Raw genomic sequence first — 12,118 nt, 5'->3', positions numbered from 1 at the left:
AATGAAGGAAATAAGATTATAGTGATTCGTCATATCTTTTGACGTCATCACAATTGATCTCCGAATTTAAAGAAAATCTTTGTAATCTATTTTGGATTTGATGCTTCGGTGATTAAGGAGATTATGATTCTCTTCGAATTAATACGATAATCCATCTTGATTTCTCTGTCGGGTATTTCACTATAAATCCACCTCCTTCGTTTTCTTACAACTCACACCTTCTATTCTTTCTCCCTCAACTCATATTTTAAAGTATTTGTCAATATGCTTCATCCAGTACTGATTCTCGATATACTCCTCACTTTCATATATGTCATTCTTCTTTTTCATCTGCCTCCGGAAGAATCTATTTACTTCTACTATACTCTCGGTTTTATAGTGTTTTTAGTTATTCCGTGTCTTTATATTGCTATATGCATCGATATATACGGTTTATAATTTTTGGATGGTTGTTGGGTTTTATATATTCCCTTATATTTCAAAGCCCCTGCTTTTGTCTTCTATAATCATTGACATCCATAGTTAATGCTCCCTTCTATTTGCTGCGATTTATACTCCAATTTCTATTTTGGAGTTTTGTCCTTTCGTTTCTTCTTCTTGCGATTAAGCAACGTTTGTAATGGTCCAATATTCGCAGATATGAATTTCAGAATGAACATAGTTAATGTTCTAAGAAGGAAATGGTAATGACACGATCTTGATTTGTTAATTTACCAGAATACCCTGAAAAGACCGAATCATCAAGAAAATATATTCTTGATATTTTTATAGATTAAATAGAATACAAGAGTCATGTAACATGGAACATGATGACGGCATGGTCTGTGAATCGTCATGTCCCATTAGAAACTCAGCATGACTTACTGTAATATAATCACGTTGATCAAGTGTCATTATATTATACTAACTCATGCTTCAGTTCCCAACACTACTTCAAAACATTCATAATTTAAACTCGAAAGTGTATAGAATATAGAAACTAATAGTTTCTTATATGATGTAACACTGATAGCGCAAAGAGATAAATGAATTCAGATAAGATTAGTTGTGAAAATATCTTCAAAAATATCGCGGATATTTATAATGAAAGATATGATAATATCTTAGAATTTCTAATATTAATGGATGATGATGAAGATTTGTCTGTAAAGGTTTAGAATAAAGAGTAAGATATTCGTTAATGACTTTAGCAGGCACTGAATCATTTGGATTCTTTGAAGGCAGATTTAGTCTTTGTGATTTGTCCACAGCCTCCTTCATAGTCTGTTCAATCCGTTTTCCAGTTCCAAACCTTCTCTTTTTCTCAGCTTTACCACCTTACTATTCTTTGTCATCAAACTTTTTACTGTTAAGATCGTTTACAGTTTTTGATGCTTCGTCATCATTTCAAGAACTAGTTTGCAGTTCAATATATTTTTCAGAACTTCACATTCAAAGTATGTAAGTCCAGGAGATAGACGTTTTACGTACACATATAACTGTTGGTGTAGACATGCTGCGAGATTTCAAAATACTGGTTACTGTTTTCCGATGATTCGTATGACAATTCTCGTTACAAGATGCGAATGAGTAAATGATGTGATTTCAATAAATATAATGATTTTTCGAAAAGTCAAAGATAATTGAAGTTGTTGGTAAGTTTATTGCTAAGGTGGTGAGATATGAAAGGTCCCCAGTAATGATGACGAAAGGGCAACGTATCTATCGAGGTTATAATAAGACTAGTCCGACTGAAAAGTCGAAGTTGACTTGCTGGAGCTGTGACAAAATTGTCTACTTTGAAAAGGAATTGAAAAGTCATTTTAGCTAATAAATGCCAAAGGGTCTGACACGGATACGCGTCGAACTATGAATTTGGCTTCGAGAGCTTTTTAGGTACATAAATGTGAGTAATATGTGGTTGGATCATCATCTCGATTGTTCATTGTTTGAAGTGTCTTCGAAAACTTCTGAGAGTTTGAACACAGTTTGTAATCGTTAATATACATATGATGTTCTAACACAGTTTTGAAGTCAAAGTATAGCTTTGAAAGATGTAGGTATCTAAGAGTGATGTCTTCTGTTAAATCATGACTTGGATTTTGATTTGTCAAAATCAGAATGCGTAATCAAATTTGGGTGAGAATGGTTGTTTTGATTACTATACAAGAATGTATATTGTTGTGAGATTTTGGGAGTATAGTTGATGATTTGCTTAATAAGATTCGAAAAATGTAACATATTAATTGTGAATTTATATATCTCTCGGGTATTACCTACTCGTTAAATTTTTTTTTCACAATTAATATTTTGTACAACAGAATTTTTTTACAGTCTTTATGAAAATATATATGTGCATATTTTCTTCAGATGTAACATAGATTTAATGAGTTAATATTAAATTAAACTCATTTGATTTACGGTTGAAACTAGAACTGAATAATCCCTAAAGACTTTAGAAATTACATAACTTTTACGGAGTATTTATTCAATAAAATTGAAATTATGAATTAATACTTCGTTATTTGTTGGTGTTTGTTACCCTTGCACCATATTCTCTAAAGCCACTACTCGAGCGCGAAGCGCGTTGACTTCTTCTATGTGAAGACCCATCCTAATCCATCCGGATGAAGTCCATATCGATTACAAACAATTCACGACAGTTGATTTCATCACGAGGTAATTGACCTCTATATGATACACTTTACAAACATTGCATTCGTTTTAAAAGACAAACTTTCGTTACATCGACAGTTGACAGGCATGTATAGCATTTCATAATATATCCAAATATAATTGACTTAATAATAATCTTGATGAACTCAAAGACTCGAATGCAACGTCTTTTGAAATATGTCATGAATGACTCCAAGTAATATCTCTAATATGAGCAAATGCACAGCGGAAGATTTCTTTCGTACCTGAGAATAAACATGCTTTCAAGTGTCAACCAAAAGGTTGGTGAGTTCATTAGTTTAACATAAATAAACATTTCCATCATTTTAATAGACCACAAGATTTTCATTTCTCTTAAACATACGTCCCATGCATAGAGACAAAAATAATCATTCATATGGATTGAACACCTGGTAATCGACATTAACAATATGCATATAAGAATATCCCCATCATTCCGGGATCCTCCTTCGGACATGATATAAATTTCGAAGTACTAAAGCATCCGGTACTTGGGATGGGGCTTGTTGGGCCCGATAGATCTATCTTTAGGATTCGCGTCAATTAGGGTGTCTGTTCCCTAATTGTTAGATTACCAGACTTAATAAAAAGGGGCATATTCGGTTTAATAATCCAGCCATAGAATGTAGTTTTAAGTACTTGTGTCTATTTCGTAAAACAGTTATAAAAGCAGCGCATGTATTCTCAGTCCCAAAATATATATTGCGAAAGCATTTAAAAAAGGATTAATGAAACTCACAGTACTGTATTTTATAGTAAAAATACATATGACGATATTGATCAATGCAGGGTTGGCCTCGGATTCACGAACCTATATCATTTGTATATATATTAAAACATATAACGGAAATCACATAATTTTTATTTATTAATATATATTATTTATATATATTTATATTTATATAGGATTTATATTAAATTACATTTAAAACATATGCTTATATTATTTCTTAAATTATATGTGATATATATTTATTTTGTATATATATATATATATATATATATATATATATATGACCATATATTTATATATATATTTAGTATTATTTAGTAATTTGTTATACGAAGGTATTTATAAGAAAATATATATATTTGCTTGATATACAGTTATATGAAATGTTAGTGTAATTATGGTATGTGTATTATGTATACCTTATATACATAATATTATAAAAAAATTTATAGTTTTAATAATAATGGTTTACTAATAGTAACGATATTGTTAATAATAATTATAATACTTATTCATATCTTAAGAACTTAATGATTTTATACCTATACTTACGTATGTATATATACTTCGTTTACAATATGCACGATCATAGTTATATCCTAATCAATATAAATCTTATATTTATCTAAATACCTATCTTATTCAAGATCATAAGAGTTTCCATTATTTCCAAGTTTAATTCATAAATGTATAATACTTATTAATAATAATCATAATTGTACTGTAATTACAATAATAAATGATAATTAATACTTATGTTAATGATAAAATTTACATTTTTAATGATAATAATAATGCTAGTAGTAACAAAAATAATAACAATATTAATTTTACTAGAAATCTTATTATTCATGTTACTAGCTAACAACAATCATAAATAATAATAATAATAACAAATATAATAATATTAACAATAATAAGTAGCAAAAATAATAATAATATTAAAAGAAATAATAAGGCTACCTTTAAAAGAACAATTCCTAAAAAAATGCTATAGCCCAGGCTCGAACCCTCGACCTCTCGCCCACCCACTAAACCATTTATCCATCTGAGCTACACCTTTTTCTGATTTATTACCACTTTCAATTCTTATAACCCGTATTTTCGTTTTTCCCTTCATCTTCTTCATATCAATTCATTCGGCCCAAAATCAACTCACAGCCCAACATAAGTTTAAATGAATATTTCTCAGTCCAGTTTTAACAACAAGGTTCACGGCCCATGTCTTGTGGCTCAAGGTCGACCGAAAAAATAATAATATAAGCTAACAAGAACCGAAATAGGAACACAAGTGGGACAACATGTGGGATCTAATTTGTTTAAAATTTGTCAGCAAGGAAAAAGTAATACTCCAAGTGGTTCACATCATCATCTTTTGTTTCCATCATAACACCATACATCATCATCATATCATGTACTTTTTATCTTAATAAAAGAAACAGAAGAAGAACGCTGCAGTAATCAATGTTTGTTCGTGGTAATTTGGGTGACGGTTCAAGAAAACAGAAAAATATATAGCAGCTGCAACAATAGAAGCGAAATAGCATTTTTCATGGTGTTTGGGTTGGTAACCGAAGGGAGTAGCAGAATATTCAAATGAAGAAGAAACAAAATAAAATAAAATAAAATAAAAATGGAGTAGCAGCGGTTTAGTTAGAAACAGAAAAACGTACAGCAGAAGGTTTTGTTTGAATTATGAAAAAATCATATTGCGAGGAAATAGATGGATAGGTGACCTCAACGGGCTATGGCAGGTCTAACTGTTGTGTCTTGGTTTGGATTGTAAACAGAAACAGAAAGATACGTGAAGCTAGGTTGTAGTAGACAACCATCCTGGTGTGGTTGTGGGTTCGAGCAGATACAACAAAAAATATAGCAGTTGTAGTTGTTGTAATAGTCGGTGGTATTCATTACAAAAGTAGTGATAAAAGTGAGAGAGAGGAAGAAGAAGGCGTCGGGTTATGGTTTAGATGAAAGTGGGTTTTAATCGAATAGTAACCGGTAATAATGAGAGGATCGATCATGGTAGTTAAATGGGTTGATGATCGAATGAGTGTTCGATAGAAGATAAAATAGGTAATACGAAAAAGTTGAAGGTGATATGGTTCTTGATCGTTGATAGCAAAAACAATTGTGATCGGGCAAGGAGAAACAAATGGGTTTCGTTGAGTGGCTATCGAATGATGGTGGGTTTCATCATAACCCGAATAGTATCAACAATAATGAAGATAGAAGGGTGGTGTTCAAATGGAGATGATACTACAATAGAAGATAGGTATAATATGCATGAATATTTGTAAGTTAGAAAATAAATTAGTAGGTGATGCTTGTAATAATTTTTGGTGAGGATTGAAACAGGTGGTAGGGAAAAAGACCACAATTATATGGGTTTTACTTGGGTTGGTTCACGACAACAAAAGGATCAACATGGGGTCTCATGTAGCAGGTTGAAAGCAAAAATAATTTGTTGGTGTTTGCATAAGTCAAAAGCAAATATAAAAGATGGTATATGCATGCATATGGTTTGTGTTAACTAATAAATTTTAATATATATATATATATACCACCTAAAAGAAGAAAATATCGATGTGTTATCCCCACTTGTTCACATGAAGATGTTAAGCCAAAGAAACAACCAATGATTTCTTTCTTACGTAGTTAACAACCAAAAATAATTAAATGATTGAACCAATGATATTTGATCCACTGTATAATATTTGGACTCATATGAAATGGGAGCCGAACCTCGACACCAGAACATAGAATTCAATCTATCACTAGCAAATATAAGATGTGCATGATTTCTATCATACCACCCTTAAACATATTTACTTAAGAGCATCGTATTTAAATTGAGTTACTTTTTAAAGTTTTTAAGGTATATATATATATACATATTTATTTACAAACAGTTATTCGTGAATCGTCGAAACAGTCGAAGGTCAAATGAATTTATGAAACAGTTCAAAATTTTCGAGACTCATTTTAATAGACTTTGCTTATCATGTCGAAATTATATAAAGATTAAGTTTAAATTTGGTCAGAAATTCCCGGGTCATCACAGTACCTACCCGTTAAAGAAATTTCGTCCCGAAATTTTAGTGAGGTGGTCATGGCTAACAATAGAAATGTTTTTCTGACGAATATGAGCTGATAAATAGAGTTTTATCAATTATTAGTTAATATAGATAAAACGATTCGAGTACTCGAGTGAAGCTGTCACAACCGATCGAGATAGAGATTAACTTTTGACGTAGCCACGGTGGATTTCCAGAATTCAAGGGATTAAAGAAAATCTTCTAAATCTAAAAAATTTGATTCTTCGGCGAATAAAATTAAGATTTCTATAATTAAATACGGTGATCTGCCTCGATTACTCTGTCTGATATTTCCATTATAAATTAAACTCTTCCGTTCCATTATTTTCACCATCCCTATGCTTTCTTTCTTAGATCATACATCCAAAAGATTGTGAAAATGCTTAATCCATTTCTAATCCTTGATATTTTTCTAATTGTCATTTCTGTCATCCTTCGTTTCAATCTTCCCCCAGAAAAATCTGTCTACTTCTACTATTACCTTGGATGATACTATTCTTAATTATATCATGTCTTTATATTGTTATTCGTATTAATATCCACGGTTTGTAACCTCCGTGTTGTTATTGGGCTTTATATTTTCTCTTATATTTTGGAGCTTTGTCCCTTCGTTTCTTCTTCTTGCGATCAAACACCGCTTGTAATAGTTCAGAATTCGCAGATATAAACTTCGGAATGAACATTGTTAATGTTCTAAGAAGGAAATCGTAATGGCACGATTTGATTTGTCAAATTACTAGAATCACTAAGAATAGAACTATCAAGAATCTATTTTTTTTTCTTGATATGTTCGGAGAAGAAAAAGGATGATTGAGTAGTGTAACATGGCACATGATGACGTTATGATCTGTGAATCATCACGTTCCATTAGAAACTCAGCATGACTTACTGTAATATAATCACGTTGATCAAGTGTCATTATATTATACTAACTCATGCATCAGTTCCCAACATTACTTCAATAACATTCATATTTTAAGCTAGAAAGTTTACAGAATATAGAAACTAATAGTTTCTATATGATGTAATACTGATAGCACGAAGAGATTAATGATTTCAGATAAGAATAGTTATAAAAATATCTTCAGAAATATGGAGGATATTTATAATGAAAGATATGATAATATCTCGGAATATCTAAGATCAGAGGATGATAGAAACTATTGTCTGCAAGGGTTTAAAGTAAGGACCAAGATATTCACTAAAGACTTTAGCAGACATTGAATCATTTGGATTCTTTGAAGTCAAACTTATTCTTTGTGATTTGTCCACGGCTTTCTTCATAGTTTCGGATAATCTGCTTTTCGGTACTAAATTTTCTGTTGAATGTTTCCAATATATGATACACAGGAAGCACGAAGAGGTATATAATTTCGGACGAGAATATTTATGAAAATATCCTCAGAAATATCGAAGATATTGATGATGATATTTTGAAATTTCTAAGTTCGATGGTTGATGGAGAAAGATTTTCCGCAAGATTTTAACATGACTTTGGAGCAAGATAATCTCTAAAGATTTTAACGGATCCAGAGTTACCTGGATTCTTTGAATATAGGGTATGGTCCTTGTATTTGTCCTTGGTCTCCTTCATGGTTAGCTCAATCCATTTTCCAGTTCCAACTTTTATGAGCTTTTCCAACATACTATTCTTTATCATCAAACTTCCGATGATTAAGGGCGTTTATGGTTGTCTATGGTTTCTGCTGCTTCATTCAGCTTTCTCAACATTCAGAGTATTGATTTGTGACTGAGTGCTTTTCAGAATTTCAGAATGAGAGATCATAATTCTAAGAGATAAATGTCATACATATAACTGTTGATGTAGATATGCTGTGAGTTTTCAAAGTACTGATTGCTGATTCCCGGTAATTGGTATGGCAGTTCTCGTTACAAGATGCGGATGAGTATATGATAGGGTTTCAATGAATAAATATAATGATTTGTCAGAGAGCTTTAAGCCAAGAAGCAACGAGGTTGCTGGTACGTCTGCTGGTAATATGGTGGAATATAAAAGAATTCTCCGGTATCAAAAGGGTAATCGTATATATCAGGATTTATAGTAAGGCTACTTCGAATCAAAATTCGAAGTTGACCTGCTGGAGCTGTGACAAAATTGGCTACTTTGAAAAGGGATCGCAAGGTTATTTTTGATAATAAATGCCAAAGGATCTGACGCGGCTACGTGTTAAACTTTTACTCAATTGCCGAGAGTTTCTTAGGTGCATAACTATATACATAAATCTTTTCTTCCATAGATGAAGTGCGGTTGATTCATCCTATCGATTGAGGTGTTTTCAAGAATCATGAAAGGTTTGAACGCAGATTGTAATCGTCAAGATACTAAGGAAGTTTAGAATGAAATCAAGTGGAAAACTTGAAGAATTGTTTAGTTTCATATGTTAAAATCAATATTTTAATTCATTTTAATTGCTCATTGTTGATAGTCCTCAGTTGATAGTCCACAGTTAGCAGTGTACAAATAATAATTCATATATAGTTTACTATATAATATTCGAATTAATTAATACGTGTCGTGACCCGTATAAGTCTCAGACTCGATCATAACTCAAAGTATATATATTGTTATAGAATAAACCTCAACCCTGTATAGAGAACTCAATCATTACTGCATATAGAGTGTCTATGGTTATTCCAAATAATATATATAGATGTGTCGATATGATATGTCAAAACCTTATATACGTGTCCCGATATTTAAAGTGCGTAAAAATAAATAACAGAAATTAAATGACGATAAATAAAATGCGTAAAGTAAATAACAGAAATTAAATGACGATAAATAAAATTGCGATAATTAAATTGAGATAAATAAAATGTAATCAGTTAGCTGGGATCAGTTAGCTAGGAACAGTTAGCGTGGATTCTTAACAAAATTTTCTCATAGTTAATTTGTTTGTTTCTAACAAGTTTTATTTTTGTCCAATGTTTTCTTCATTATGCCACTTGTTGGATTCTGATAAATCAAAATCCAATTATGAAATTGAATGAAAATGGTTATTCTGTGGTGAACGGATTCGTATATCGGTAGATATAAGTAGGATAGTAAATGACCTTTGAATCAGATTCAAAGAATGTACAGTGTAACTTATTAATGTGGAATCTAAATATTCCTCGGGTATTACCCACCCGTTAAAATATTTTTACCATTAACAGTTTGTACGAAAGAATTTTTAATTACAATCTTTATGAAATATATATACACATATATTTTCTTCAGATGTAATTATGGATTTAATGAGTTAATATGATATTAAACTCATTTGATTTACCGTTAGAACAGAATATATAATCTCTAAAACATTAGAGATTACATAATCGCCATGTCGAATGAAGATAAATGTTGTAGAATGATACGTAGAACGATGATTATACTTGATGTACAGAATGAGATGTTGAAGCATGGATTGTTGATGGTACTGGTGCTGTTATTGATGATACTGTTGGTGCCGATGATATTGCTGAAGCTGGTACGTTTTGCACCATATTTTCCAAGGCTACAACTCGGGCGCGAAGCTCGTTGACTTCTTATATTATTCCGGGATGATTGTCGGTCGGAACGAGCGGATGAATAAGGTTCTGAATTTGAGATAATATATAATCATGGCGAGATATTCGGGTAATGAGGGCGAACATAGTGTTTCGGATTGGTTTGCCGATGAATGCTTCAGGTTTCTTCATCAAGAGTGCAGAAGAGATCGCCTTCTTCTCGTCTCCATTGGTTAAGTCAACTACGAACCCATCAGATGAATTAAGGATGGATGATTGGATGATTCATTCTGGTGACGCTGCTTTCGGAGCTTAGGTGAAACTCCATATTGGAATAGCTGTCGGAATAATTATCGGAATAGCTATCGAAATCTGAGGGACTCGAACTGGTTGAGGGATTCATCTCGTACGATCAAATGAAGGATTTTCGATAAGAAATAGATTATAGGATGTAGATTAGTACCCTGCAATACATAATTTACATATGTATATATAATGCTAAAATCCCATAAGTTACGGAGGAATCTACGAAAACTGTCAGACAAAGTCTACAGTAACAGATATGCTAAGATATGAATTAGCAGATACGCTAAGATACGAATTTTGTCTATACACTATTCATGTAATCATTGAAGTAAGATGTGTCTAGACTAAGAATGATAAGCAGGTAATTTTCTAAGGATAATAAGTAGATGAATTTCGACACGAATGATAAGCAAAACTTTTGACATGCAGACACGGTCGAAGTCCAGACTTACTAATGCATCCTAACGACTATCAGTTAGACACACTAATGCAAGACTTGGTTCGCTAAGACCACCGCTCTGATACCAACTGTGAAGACCCGTCCTAATCCATCCGGACGAAGTCCATATCGATTACAAACAATTCACGACAGTTGTTTTCATCGCGAGGTAATTGACCTTTATATGATACACTTTACAAACATTGCATTCGTTTTAAAAGACAAACTTTCGTTACATCAACAGTTGATAGGCATGTATAGCATTTCATAATATATCCAAATATAATTGACTTAATAATAATCTTGATGAACTCAAAGACTCGAATGCAACGTCTTTTGAAATATGTCATGAATGACTCCAAGTAATATCTCTAATATGAGCAAATGCACAGTGGAAGATTTCTTTCGTACATGAGAATAAACATGCTTTCAAGTGTCAACCAAAAGGTTGGTGAGTTCATTAGTTTAACATAAATAAACATTTCCATCATTTTAATAGACCACAAGATTTTCATTTCTCATAAACATACGTCCCATGCATAGAGACAAAAATAATCATTCATATGGATTAAACACCTGGTAATCGACATTAACAATATGCATATAAGAATATCCCCATCATTCCGGGATCCTCCTTCGGACATGATATAAATTTCGAAGTACTAAAGCATCCGGTACTTGGGATGGGGCTTGTTGGGCCCGATAGATCTATATTTAGGATTCGCGTCAATTAGGGTGTCTGTTCCCTAATTGTTAGATTACCAGACTTAATAAAAAGGGGCATATTCGGTTTAATAATCCAGCCATAGAATATAGTTTTAAGTACTTGTGTCTATTTCGTAAAACAGTTATAAAAGCAGCGCATGTATTCTCAGTCCCAAAATATATATTGCGAAAGCATTTAAAAAAGGATTAATGAAACTCACAGTACTGTATTTTATAGTAAAAATACATATGACGATATTGATCAATGCAGGGTTGGCCTCGGATTCACGAACCTATATCATTTGTATATATATATTAAAACATATAACGGAAATCACATAATTTTTATTTATTAATATATATTATTTATATATATTTATATTTATATAGGATTTATATTAAATTACATTTAAAACATATACTTATATTATTTCTTAAATTATATGTGATATATATTTATTTTGTATATATATATATATATATATATATATATATATCTTAAAGTGATAGATATGTATTCCTTTAGTTATATTAATATATATATATATATATATATATATATATATATATATATATATATATATATATATATATATATATATATATATATATATATATATATATATATATATATATATATATGTCCATATA

Source organism: Rutidosis leptorrhynchoides, chromosome 2 (assembly GCF_046630445.1).
Source record: "Rutidosis leptorrhynchoides isolate AG116_Rl617_1_P2 chromosome 2, CSIRO_AGI_Rlap_v1, whole genome shotgun sequence".
In the NCBI taxonomy this organism is placed as follows: domain Eukaryota; kingdom Viridiplantae; phylum Streptophyta; class Magnoliopsida; order Asterales; family Asteraceae; genus Rutidosis; species Rutidosis leptorrhynchoides.
This window is presented reverse-complemented; position numbering follows the sequence as displayed.